We start from the raw sequence: 13,912 nt of genomic DNA on the forward strand, positions 1-13,912 counted from the left end.
TGCAAATTGGGTTATAGTAGATAGTCAGCCATGAGCAGTGGTTCTTACTTCTTGGAGGGTCTTTTGATACAATGAAGATCTATCTGTTGTTGGCCTTACACAATTCATACTTTCTGCTGGTCTAGTCTAATTTTTTTAAGATTTCAAGGAGCATTTGACCACAGACTAACTGTCCACAAAGAAGTTCGTTCCTCTGTCATCTGTAGACTGACTTCTTCACATCCTTTTCTGATGTAGATTTAAGATACTACATTTAAGCCTGAACTGGGACAAAGGTATTAAAAATGGAAGGAAAGAATGTGAAGAAGAGCTAGAGAGTGTTGCAGTGAGGCCTTAAGAAGTTAAAGAAGCTTTAGGGTGATAAATATGAAATAAATTATTTGTATAATATGAGAGTCATATAAATGAATTTTTATGAATATAAATTCATGTAAATATGAAACTTTAAACATACAAAGAGACAAAAATGGTGAGTTTCATAAAACAAGCGACTTAATGAAGCAGCTGTACCTATCACTTCATGAAATGAAAATCAGTGTTTTCTCTAGCATTACTTCATGTAACTAATGATGTTTTCACAGTAAAAATATGAAATTAAAATTAGGAAGGAACGTGATCTCTCTAAGAATCTTTTGATGAATTGGTGCATCACTGGGAGAGAGAAGGAAGAAAAATAATGATTCAGGAGATTTAAAAATATAATAAGTAAAGGGTTGGGTACCAGGAATACTTCTGTATCAGCTCGACTATCCCAACAGTTTACTTTGAATTCATCCCTTCATCTTTGGTCATCAACTTTTATATCAGTGAATTAAGGGACAATGTCTTCAAGAGTCCTCTGGAGATGCATTTGGATAGAGTCGTATTACACTCTGGAAGGAGAGTAGTGAAGGAGAATGTGAACATTTAAAATTTGAAGAGTTACTAGCTATAGAATAGTTTTAAAAGATTATGGTTTGCTCACAAAAAAAAAAGCAAGCTGCGCGTTATTGTGCTATTTAGTAGTGCAGTCGTCCAAAGGTTTTTCTGTTTCATTTTAAATTTCAAGAATTGCAGCCTGAAAATAATAAACTCAGCTAATAAATTAGAGAATTAAAATTGCTTTTCTCATTTGCAGTCTAAGCTGTAACGTGTCATTGAAACAATTGCATTTCTGTTAGATATATTAATAATCTGGATTGGACGTGAAAGAATAGCAAAAATAAGCAGCGTTAGTGCTATCAAGTAAGTTTCAGTTATTTAAGGAAGAGTTGGATCTTTCAGATAAGTAGTAATATATTGACTTGGACATATATATATATATATATATGCACACACACACACAATCTATCTGTGTTTATATACCTATATACATTTATATGAATGGAGAAGATTAACTGAATATGAAAACCTAGAGAGCAAGGTATGAGCTAAGCCTTGTAAAGCAGGTGCCGAAGTTCTGCATGCAGTCCGTGGGCACGGGCATGTGGCAGGGAGTACTGTCCTCCTGAATTAGGTATGTATACGTGTGTAAAGCCTCAGTTACTTGCCTTTCTCCATTGGCTCTGTGGGGCAGAGGCACTTACTGGAGAGTTGCTTTATGAAGCATCTATATCTCTAATGTCTCCGCTGTGCCTAAGTTAAACTGGGTTTCACCCGTAGTGTTCAATAATTATGGTTCTTTCAAAATAATTAGAAATAAACGTAGCCATAATCTTGGTGCGAAGCTAACTCTGGTAATTTTTAGCAATGATTTTTAGCAGCCTTCAGGTAGAAAAGGGTTCCCCTGTCGCATCAGAGAGATGTCTAATTGTTTTGGGGAAAAAGAGGATGCAAATGAAAGAAGATTAATTACAGTATAAGTTTCATAGAGTCTTCTAGTGATCAGGATGAAACTCTTTATTTACCAGTCTTTTTGGACAGTTTATTTCTTTCTTGCTTCCATATTTATTTATGTTATATCTATATTTCTAAAGGAGAAAAAAAAATACCAGTGTATAGTTGAGGCAAAGTGGTGTAGATTTGATCTTTACCATTATAGAGTTGTAAAGTTTAGTTTAAAAGAAAATTTAATCTAAGGGAGTAAATACAATAGTATTCTGTAATCACACTGGTGTCCTAGTTACAGCATACACTGCAGTTATAGTCTGAAGATCATATCAGTATGAGTAAGTGATAAAGTGAAATAAGCAGAGTTAAAGTAATAGAGAGCAAACTGAAGTATCTTCATTGTTTGTATTATTGCATCAATTTTTCTTGCACAGACTTGCACAGCACAGATTTAAAGAGGTAATAAATCCCAGATGGTGAAGAATAAGAAAATTACAAAATAGTCAATAGCAATGTAAAGCTATGTTAAACAGCAACCATGGAAAATCACGAGTTCCTTGGACTGATGGGAATATAGTTCTATTGTTAGGAGTGTACTATTGTCATAAAGATGCAAATATGCAGCATTTGAAGTTACCCTAATTTGCTTCTGTTCAATATAGAATATAGAATTGAAGGCAGACAGTATTTAGTCTGCATTCGGTCATATATATTAGCCACCAGTTTAAGGGTGGGTTTTTTTAATCCTTTTTACTTCAGACCAGATGTTGGAATTTCTAGGTCCAGTTTGTAGTAGTACGTGAAACGATGACTGCAGACAGAAGTGAATGAGAATAGGTTGCTCCTGCTTTACAGTAATGTGCTTTACAAAATGAGCAATGAATAATTTTTACTGCTATATTCCGATTGCTATAAACATAGATTTTGGCTATGAATTGATAGCCAAATCATTTATCAAATATTAATAGGATTAATATTTAAATGTAGTTAGTTGTGAAGAAAATTTCATCACATTTTTCTCCTTGCTTAATGGAATATTAAGAAAAGCTATTAGTATAGTTATGAAAGAAGATGTTTAATGAAGCCGGAGGTATAAAGCTAAATTAAAGTGCAAGACTAGAAGACATTTAGCCCAATAATTATAAAAAAAAGTCCAATAAATATTCCATTGACTTGCAATTCGCAGGCACCTTTAGAAAAGGCAATTGAAATTTTTCTATTAAAATATTAACGGAATAATTTTAATAGAATAATTTCTGCATACAGGTTAACTTTCTAAACCTCATTTGCATGCAAATGTTAATATCCATTGTGTGAAACATAGTCTAACACTATTTAAATGAGTGAATATTAGCAGCATATTTTGCCTGTCAGTCTGATCTGACAGCTAAGCTTAATATTTGAGAAGCCCTTTTGATTATAACCGTTTTCTTTCTACTTTGTAAAGCTTCCAAGTCACATTTTCCTAAGAGGCAAATTATGGTGCAATAACATTTTCACAATAAAAACTGCTAGTTTTATTCTGGCTAGCCAGTGTTAATGTATTAAAAAGTGTCATTTCTGTTTAGCCTTTTCCCTTTCTGAGGGAAGAATTTCCTGAATACAGCGAAGTTATGTTAATTTTAGTGTTTTTTTTAATTGAAAGAATAAGTACAAATCTAGTTGACTACTTGGGAGTTCAAGCATCATTGTTTACTCCACTGTTCGTTGTCAAGTAATGAGTTATATAAAATATTCTTATCAAGAATTAACTCTGTTATTCTTTTGCCTTATTAAATGATTTGAGCTTAGCCAATAAAGCTGTCTTTCCCCATCTTTATAAGCTTCAAAAGTCATTGCCTACAGATTTACTTCCAGTATTGTGACATGTGTAAATTGTATGTTTGGAATTCATTAACAACCTTATTTTAAAAGTGATCAACTGCCTAGTGAACATCGGTATGTCTTTGTTTTCTGATCAAATTATAGAGGCGAGCAAAAAGTCGATGTTTGGTGGGGGCTGCAGTTCTTTGATTGGTCAGGTGGTTTGAATCACTGATTTAGAACGTGAAACATTGCAAGCAACACTGATTGTTTTATTTTTAGTTGACAAAAATTTTTTTGAAAGCAAGGAATTTACTTTTGTTTTCTTCTTCTAGATAGTGTGTTCATGGCCATCGGTCCATGGCTAAACACTGGTGGTGCTGATGAAGGGCTTGATAGGAGGCATTTATAGCGTTTGCATGAAGCTGGACAGTGTTTGTGTGATGTGTTGTAGGGGTACAAATTTTGCAGTCAGAATGTTCTTCTATGTTTTCCATTCAGTGGTTAACATTCTTCTGTTTTCCTTCAACTATGAATATGCCTTTCACAAATGACAGGTGTTTGGAAAGTACTGATACTCACTCGGGAGTTTCTTCCAGCCTGATTGCTCTTACTTAAAAATCATATCCCTGTGGATTTCCCTTGCAAGCATAGGAACAATAGATTCATATTTAAAAAAATGCCTGCTCTAAAAATTCGAGAGCTTATACAGAAATTATGTGAAATATCTACATGGAAGAAAACAATACTGGGTACATTTGATTTGTCTTTCTAAATAATGAATGAAACTTAATTGTCTTTGGCACACTGAACGCCGTTGAAGAGATTTCATTGAAGCACCTTTTCTTAGCTGAATATATACAGTCAAGTTAACCACAACAAATCTTCCCCTTGTTAACTTGCATTTGTCCAATGTGAATTTGATCTGCTGTTCTGTTAATACAAAGTTCAGAGTTGCCTCTGAGTTCTTCAAAATTTCCTCTGATCTTGATCAACCAGTTTTGTTTCTACCTCAGTTTCATCATCTTATTATTTCATTGCCTTATAACCATTTTGTGTCTGCATCTAAAAGACTTCACTGCTCCTAAATACTAATTTTAAGCACCCAAGTATGTTTCTTGACCTTTTGAGATAATGAGCAATTAAACATTCAGATCAATGGCAACTACAATCTTAAGACAGCTTCATAGGCTTAACTTGAAGTCCTGCGTATAAATGCCTTTTCCTATGTGGTTCAACGTGACTTTTATAAAAAAAAAGACATTCTAGAAATTTAAGTAAGCTGCCTCAACTGAGTCCTTCTGTTTCAAATGCTTTCTTAGTATGACTGAATTTCTCCAAACTATTTTTGGGGAAAAGTACTTTCTCTGGAGAGCAGTCACATTTATTTTTCTTATTTTAAATGATTTGAAAAGTTTTCATCTCCTAAAAACTGTGGTTAGCTCACATTAGTCCCTCATCTGTTATAAAGCTAAATAAAATTTCTATGCTACAGAACTGTGATATAGAAATTGATTTTAATTAGGCTGTATTTTTACTCTGTAATTCAACTAATTCATTTCTAACCTGTGTTAGAGTCTTTGGATATACAGAAGAGATGGCCAAGTGGTATTCTGTGAAGTGAAGCGACAAGTAGTTGTCCTAGGAAGCAGATAATGGTAGTAGTTTATTTCTAGCTATGTAAAGAACTAAACTAGGTGGAAGCTGGTATGGTCAGTGTCTGTGGGCTGTCCTGTGACCCTTTGCAGACCCAAAACACAGTAGGAAAATTTCTTAGCGTTCACTTTCTTGACTCTGAGGTATGTGGAATGTTCTTAGCAAGTCTTGACCAAAATCATGAAGATTTTGGCTTGCAGTAGATAATCAGTTTGGTCAACTCTGTGTCTTAAATAACAACCAAATCTGATGACTTCATGCAAGAGTAATCATGCCTTTCCTTCATCATTGCCAGAAATGGTGCCACATTTCCTTTTGCATAGCTTTTGAACTGGAATGGTAAATAGATTACATGGGAGAGAACTAGGGGTATTGCAGTAATGGGATATGGAGAATATGGAAAGGATGTAAGCCCTTTATGTAGGGACTTTGAAGAATAGAGGGAGTTGGAACTGAAAAGGGAAGCTAGGAAAGACAGAAGACAAAATACTTTAGCAAGTTAAAAGTTAACTGCTTGTGGCATAACTTCTTTTCCCTCACTTAGATTTTCTTAGATGTCTTCTCTTGTGTGTTCTTTTTTTCTTTTTTGGTGATGGATTAAAAAAGTATATTAAAATGAAGGGTTCTAATGATAAGTTTTGGAGGTTTTATGTGTGTAATCGTGTGATTATTTCCAACTTTTTCAGCAAACTTGTTTAACTTCTCTGAAGATCAGTTATATAGGCCTGGATCATCTGGTCTTACGTCACTGTTTCAGTACAGCTGAATGTGAAGTACACGTCTAGGAGCAAGAGTATTAAGACACAGCTAATCCGAAAAGGATTATTTCAGATGGTTATCAGTGCCTATCAATGCAATGCAATGCAAAAGGGTACAAAGTGGATATAAACATTTTGTATACTGCTGTGTACACGAGCAGTAGAAATAAAACTGGATTGGGAGATTCAGGTCTGTTTTCTGCTCTTCTAAATGCTTTTGGCAAATTTTGCAGTGGTATAAAAGATTTGCCAACTGGAAAATTACCTGTGCAGTGAGACGCTCAATCTTTTCATCTTAACAAAGAGAAGATTATGTGTTATTTGACTGTGGTCTTTAAGCAACTACATGGAGAGCTAGGCTTCAGTCTAAACTAAGGCATTACAAGAATCAGTGGTATTCAGTATAGAAATAAGCATGCAGTTATAAGAGTAATAAATGATTATGGTAACCTCCCTAAATATATGTTGTCATTTCTTCATTACTTGGTATGTTTCTGAATGTAGTGTAGTGGTTATCACAACTGCTGTACATGCTGAAGGTCTTGAGTTCAAGCCCCAGTGGAACCAGCACAAGGAAGTTTTTGGGAGGTTGGACTAGATAATCTCCAGAGGTCCTTTCCAACCTTTCTGATTCTGTGATCCTGTAATTTGAATAGAAGTTAGCAGCTTGATTCAGAAATTGTGGTTGACGTTTCTCTGTCCCATTACACAACAGAGCTTGCTCGGTGAGCCCGCTAATACTTTCCATCCTTGAAAATCTATGAATACACAATTGTGTCAAAGATTGCCTTTCATCCCATGGCTTTTTGATCCATTGATGCAACTTACTCACATGATGTGACAACAATATGAGCATTTTTTCCTGTTCTTTGGCTCATTTTACTATGAGATATAGCCTGAAAAGATTGATTGAGGCATCTTTATAATCAGTCCTTTCGAGTCTTCAGAGTGACCCAGAGTCTTGCTTAAATGCAAGAAAATAAAAACACATTTATGGTAATTTTTCTATCTTTATATTTACACAAATGAATGAAAACTATTACACTGGACAGGGCCTTATGGGTATTAAGAGTGTTAAGAATAAAATAGAGCACATGAGAGAGAATATTTAATTGTTGTTTTGAGTGGCTAAGAGGAAGAGACTTATTTTTGTGTATATGTAGGTTTGCAATAGTTAACCTTTTCCATTCAAGTGGAAGGTTTAATATCATGTTGAATACAAAGGTGCTTGCAAACAATTTAAATAAAACAGAAGAATATGGTAATTGAAATGAGCAGATTTTACAAGATAACAAATATTTCGTACTTCTTGTGAATCTGAGGTGTTTTGAATTGTTTTTAGAATGCTTTTAGGATGTTTATCCTGGTAAATAAGGCTGACTAAATATCAGAATATCATTTATAATATAATAGAAGTTCCTTCCTGGTATTAAAATATGAATATTTTATTTGAAATAAAAAATATGAATATTTTATTTGAAACCTAACACAATTAGACACCTGAAGATATAAAGCAATTTCATATTCAAGAATAATTTCAGTTATACAATTTATTACATATTCAGACATATTTACTGCATTGTTTTCCAGAAAAAAGCACTACCATATTTATTAAGATTTTAAAATGTAGTTATGCATCATAATCTAGTAGTAATTTTTAAAGAGTTAAATAACTATCGTGATGGAAATAATTTTTTTTTTTTTAGTACTTCACTGTTCAGTAGAAACTGTGTTTTTAACAAAATTATAAACAAATTTGAATTAACTAAGCCCCCAATACTAATGAATTTCATATGTATTTTATAAAAGCATGAACCTTGCTAAATTTCAGGCAGGTACTTGGTGTTATTTCTTTGTGCTCATTTCTGACTGTTGTGGATATACAGGTTTCTAAACTGTGTCACTGCAGACAGGAAAAGGACTGTAGCCAGCAGAGGTAACAGAGTCAGCATGCGTTGATGGTTATGAAACTAACCTTAGCAGTTTCTGAATTTTAATGGAAGAATTGACTCTGCTTCCAGCATCTAGCAGGCAGTATCCCTCTACAATCCTCTGAGCTTTAGACATAAAGTTGTGTCTGCTTGTTTACACTTAAGGGGTGGAAGGACTATGTCGATAAGTGATGCAAGTTACGTGGTACAATAGAAGCTGATCAGAAGCAGGAAGTAATTGGACCCTATATCTCTGCTATCATTTTTAGGAATTTATTGGGGATTAGAGCTAGTCTTGGTCCCCGCCCTGGACCAAATATTCTCACTAAACGCATGGTTTGAACCTGTCAAAAGGAGAATTATATTCCGCAAACCTTTGGATTATGGATTGCCAGCCTCACAGTGGGCCGCTGAAGAAAATGCCATGTTGACCTTTTGGCATCTCACACAGATGACAGCAGTGTGTCATTGCCACCTCCACCACTATAAGTGGTATATAAGATAACTATATATCACTATATAATGCTCACAGGTCTTATTCCTGTTCCTACTCAGCTGTGAATGAAGCAGCACTTCCTTATGGTGCCTGGTGCCTGTTTCCCCTCTGGTCTCCAGGTTAGGTTATCAGCCCAACAAAGACTTACCATAGAGGAAACAGCATGTCTGAGGTAGACAACTTTTGTTAGTCTTTCCTATTCACAGAGTCCCAACCCCTCTGCTCAAGCAGGATCACCTAGAGCATGTTAGACAGGATTGCATCCAGGCAGGCTTTGAATATCTGCAGAGAAGGAGACTCCACAACCTTTCTGGGCAACCTGTTCAACTCTGGTATACATTGTTGACCAGAATTTCGGACCACCATGAAGCTGGTAAGAGCACAGTAACTTCAGCCAAAAGCCTAGACGTGGCAAATGGATCATTTCTTCTAACAACTGTAAAGGAAGAGGTAGGACTGAAGTTCTTGCCTCATCAAGAGGAGGAAGATTAGTTTACCTTGGTAAGGGTGCCTTTATCCTAGGTTGAAAGGGTTCAGAGAAAAGCATAAACTTCATCTTTAAGGTGTTATGTGACCTGATGTGTTTTAGAAACAGTCACGTACATGCATATTTAAGGGAGGAGAGATGTTTAAGATATCATTGCTATGAATGCTATATTTAAAATTCTGGGGAGTAGTTTGATCTCAGACAGATTGCTTCACATTTTGTTTTGGAAAGGGAATATAAGATAACTTCAGGCAGAACAGACCTGCAGTATGCAGTGATTCATCTAAGGCAAAATTTTCACATATTTAAGAAGTAGAATTCTTTTTTGGTTCCAGCTGATATTTGCAGAATACTTGATTTAGTGCTTAGCATTCAAATTCAAGAATCTACTACTGCTGTATTGTACATATAAACTTGCCCATTACAAAAGTGAATACTCTTCTCAGGAACTAATATGGCCTTTATTAGATTGTATTTTCATTTCAAGCTAGATTTCTGTGAATGTCTTTCATGGTAAGAGTAGACGTATGGATACTGTACTACTTGTTCTTGATACTAGTTTTAAAGTCAATATTTTTCTGAAACATTTGTAAGATACTTAGTACTTTTGCTAGATGTTCAGTGTTAACAAATCTGTGGCAAAGTGAGAAAAGTCTTATTTGATAATGGTCCAAACTAGTATATTTTTATTGCCATTGTATTCTAGCCAAGATCTCGTGGATTGGCTAATTGTGAAGAAGTGTGGCAGATATCTTGTTTATTTTTTTTTGTTTTCTTTTAGCAATTTTTAATGAATAAGACATTTTAGCAGAAATTTGATTCACATTGTGCTGGTCCTGGAGGTAAAAGCAAGAATGGTAACTCTAATCTAAAGAAAAATTTCTAACTACATATGTAAAACGATGGCCTCTGAGTTGAAATTACTTCCATTTGTAGAAGCATATGAAATGAAGAGTAGCATAGGAAGAGTGATGTTTCGTGGTTCACTGTCTCTGTCAGTATAAGCCCTAGACAGCATAAATTTGTGAAACCTGATGATTCAGAATAAACAAAAGGTGTTTTTTCTTGCAGAGTAGTTGAACTGTGAAACGCTTTGCTATAGGCTGTTACAGATGATAGAAGTTTACCTGGTCTTAGTGGGGAGCTGGACAAGCTCATGCGGGGGGGACTGAGGGTAACTACAAATATAGAAATCACATTCGTGTCAGGAGGTCTCTGATTCTGAAAATGGATGATGTCTGAGAGAGTATTGGTAGAAAAATTCTTGTATGATTGCCCTCTGTTTAACTTCCCCTAGGCATATGCTTTTGGCCTCTGTAAGGATGCTAGAGGTTTAGGCTAATGCAGTGAGGCTATTCTTCCGTTATTGTACAATTTAGATGCGTCTGTTCTGCAGGCATTTAGTACAATGACTCAGAGAGGTGTGCGTGTGTATATGAAGTGATTCCCAGCAGGGCAGGATGGAAACAATGAGCAGTTCTTTGAGCTGTTACAAGGACAAATTGAGGACCTCTGATAGAGATGTTGTAGGGATTTACTGCTGAGAGGGGAATCCAGGAGAAACTTGATCAAGGTGAACCTGCTTGTGCAAGGGGGTTGGAATAGATGATCTCCAGAGGTCCCTTCTGACCTTACTGATTCTATGATTCTGTGAAGTAAAGATCATTTCCTAAAGGAGTTTCTAGATTTTTTTAGACTTTATATTCTAGGCAGAAGTAAAAAGAAAAAGGCTAAAAAGTCTACAATCCTGAAGGAAGCTTTTAGTGCTTCCATAGAGGCCTTTGAATTTCCTCCTCCAATGATATGATGTAGAAAAAATCTTGATCTTTCATTTCGAAGGCTATGGTATGTACATTTCAATCCTATTATCTGTCCAATCAGAAAGCAAGGCTCCTGTTAATGAAGGAGAAAATACTGGGAAGAAATACGAGTGCTTGTAAATGTAGAAACAGTTCAAATTTACCCTTTGGACACAAAACACAAGATTTTTGTTGGTTGAGACTGGCATTTCTATACAGAAGAGAAAATTCCTTCTGTACTGAGGACTTTTAGTCTCTGTTTGTTTTCTCTTTAAAGGAATGACATGTAAAAGGCTGGTTTAGTTCCGTATACTAAAATAGTTGAGACGGTCTTCTAAAGTGAGTTAGACTAAGGCTAGTCTTAATAGCTTAGAAGTTCTCAAAATAAGACCTTTTTCTTAAAAAGAAATTGACTCAGAAAATTATTACAGGTCAAAAAATTAGAAGCCGAGCCCTAATGCAAGTTCTTAGGGCTTCTGCAGGATTGACAGATTACACTCCTGGTAGTGGTTGAGGACCTCAGTCATGCTGAGAAGACAAAAGAACAGCTATTAAGATGACTCTTCTATTCCATACAGCAAAAGTCACAGCTATTCCAACAACTTCTGCTATTCAGCTGTATGCCGTGTTTCTTGGTAACCTGCTGTTTCGTGAATTAAATTTTCATTGTCTGTGGTGAAATTTGTCACAAACTGATGTGTTCCTCATAGCTCTTATTTGAACTAAGTAGTGACTACCTAGCAACAGTAATCACATCTGGCCAAATTAGGACCTGCAGATGACAGAGAGCAGTAAGTAATGCATTTGCACAGTCTATATTGTGTCCAATAATTCCTGGAATATATTTTAGTAATAAAGGTTATAATTTAATTCCATATTCCCACAGTATCAGATATAAGTACAAGAAAATGGTAGGGAAATTTGACGGAAAAAGAGATTTCAGTGCCATTCACCTTAATCATGATTTTCATATCCAAGGTACACATCCAACTGAATAAATTCTAATTTTTTTCTCTAAAATAGAATATAAATACTTTACAATATATTTAAATACAGAATCTATGTATGAAAATATGAGTATGTGTTTGTGTGTGTATTTATTTATATATATGTATAAATGTTTATAATCTGGAAAGGTTAAATGCTTTATTGAGCATTATATTTTGTAGATTCTATTGTATTATTTATTTAAGGTCAATTAGTATATATGACATGAGTTCCTACATGTTTTTAACACCAGAATGCATGATAGCAATTTTTTAATTTGGGAATGGAGATGAAAAAGCTAAGGGGCAAGATAAATTTCATCACTGGAAGAGTTTAATTAAACCTGAAATCTTTTGAGATTTTAAATTACTGCTTGTGAAGGAAGATCTAGAGAAATAGCTGGAAGAGCCTCTAAGTTGCCACTGTTCCACTATTCTAATGGAATATCTCTAGTTGATTGCCGAAATGTTTTGTTTTTCATAAGTTGCTCGAAGAATCCCTTTCTAAGTCCCATTTTGAAAAGGTAGACCCAGCCGGCCTTCCTCAAATAGCTGCTGGTGTTGTATCACAGAAACCAGGCCGACAGGAAGAGAAGCGAGGAAAAACCATACTTCCTATCACACTGTATCGTACTAGTTTTCTGATTCAAGTGTAAGGAGGCAAGAGTTCCCAGTGTGAGGGACTACTGGAGAAACTTGCTTGCCAAGAGACAGGTTGCAGCTAGGTGATAGCAGGGAAAGAATATAATGAAAGAAGTTGAAGGAAAGCAAGCATAGATAAGAGGCGTCAGAAATAGCTTCTGTGCGCTCTGCTGAGGACAAGAATAAATAATTTAAATTTTATTCAGATATTGAAGAGAAGATTGTGGAGAAATTCAGTTCAGAACTGTGCATGATTAGAATGGTAAGTCACGTAGATGATTTAATGCCGACATTTGGAACGTGTTTATAATGCCCAGACTGGAAACCAGGACAGACTGCCTCCAGCCTTTGCCCTCAAACAGTTTAGGGCAATGGTCAAATATAAGAAGAGAAGAAACACTCTAGCCAGCCATGTTCAAATGCCAGAAGGAGCTTTTAGTAAGTTATTTTTGTCACATATTTCAGAAATAACTAAATCAGCTCCAAACCTTTCTAGCCTTATGTGAAGCTTACATTTGATAATTGTCTAGCAAAAGCCACACGCAGTACGAGTGATAATTTCATCCAGAGATAAATAGTAAGCTACACTGCATTTATTTGGGGAAGGCTAACTTTCCATTTTTACATCAGAAAACAGGAAATTTTTCATCTTCTTCTGTCATTTTAGATTTAGAACTGTTACGTTTATCGTCGCTAACTTTTGCATTTTACAAATATTTAACACCCTGTAGGTGCTGTGTGCGGCTAGTAGTCACCATGTTTCCAAAAGACACTGAGCACTCTTGTTTCTTTAAAGTAAATTTGCATAATTTTTTCACTGTGGACTAATAAATTAAAAACCGAACAGTTAAGAATTCTCATTCTGTCTTTCTCCAAATTATATTCTTTTACCCTATTCATATTCATTTATTCTTCTGCCACAAAGGTTTTAGTAAGAAAAGACGTAGTCTGCTTTTGGCTTGACTCTCGCTATTAGCCAGGATGAACAAAATGGCAGCTTAATAAATTAAGCTGATGATAAAAGAGCTCGTGATATGCCAAAGCTCTGACTTAAGAGAAGATTGCTCCTTTTATGTTACGTATGGCATCTTTTGATTCAGTCAAGTGTATCAAGTGTATACCCTTTCCCTTAAGCAATAAATGTTCCCTTAATTATGTTATAATACGTCATGATGTTCTTCAATCTTTACATAACTTAGATTTCTTTGATAGGAAGAAACATGTTTCTGACTGGCCTTTTTAATGATTGGCAGTATAATGACTGCTGGCTTTTTTTGTCAGCTAACTGTATGGGTAACAAAAACATTGCTCATAAAAATGTTTGAAATGTTGAGGTTATCTAAAACGTGTCTTTACGTATGTCCCATCGGCATTTTTGTTTGTTACTGTGTTGTCTTATTTTCTTTTTCGAAATATTCCATTGGCCGGGTAGATACAGCAAAGAATGCTGGTTTGTGTTTCCGTTCTCTGTTCCTTGTTGTATGCAATGCCTTGGCTACAGTGCCAAGGAGTGATAAAAGCAAAGGAAATACGGAAGCACAACTA

General features: G+C 35.3%; 1 protein-coding gene across 3 annotated transcripts in view; it reads left to right on the top strand.

Annotated features, from left to right (window-relative positions):
• Window positions 1–13,912, top strand: part of RNGTT (RNA guanylyltransferase and 5'-phosphatase) — a 196,693-nt gene that overhangs the window by 117,669 nt on the left and 65,112 nt on the right. The gene's annotated exons all lie outside the window — the stretch shown is intronic.

This window comes from Rhea pennata, chromosome 3, assembly GCF_028389875.1.
Source record: "Rhea pennata isolate bPtePen1 chromosome 3, bPtePen1.pri, whole genome shotgun sequence".
In the NCBI taxonomy this organism is placed as follows: domain Eukaryota; kingdom Metazoa; phylum Chordata; class Aves; order Rheiformes; family Rheidae; genus Rhea; species Rhea pennata.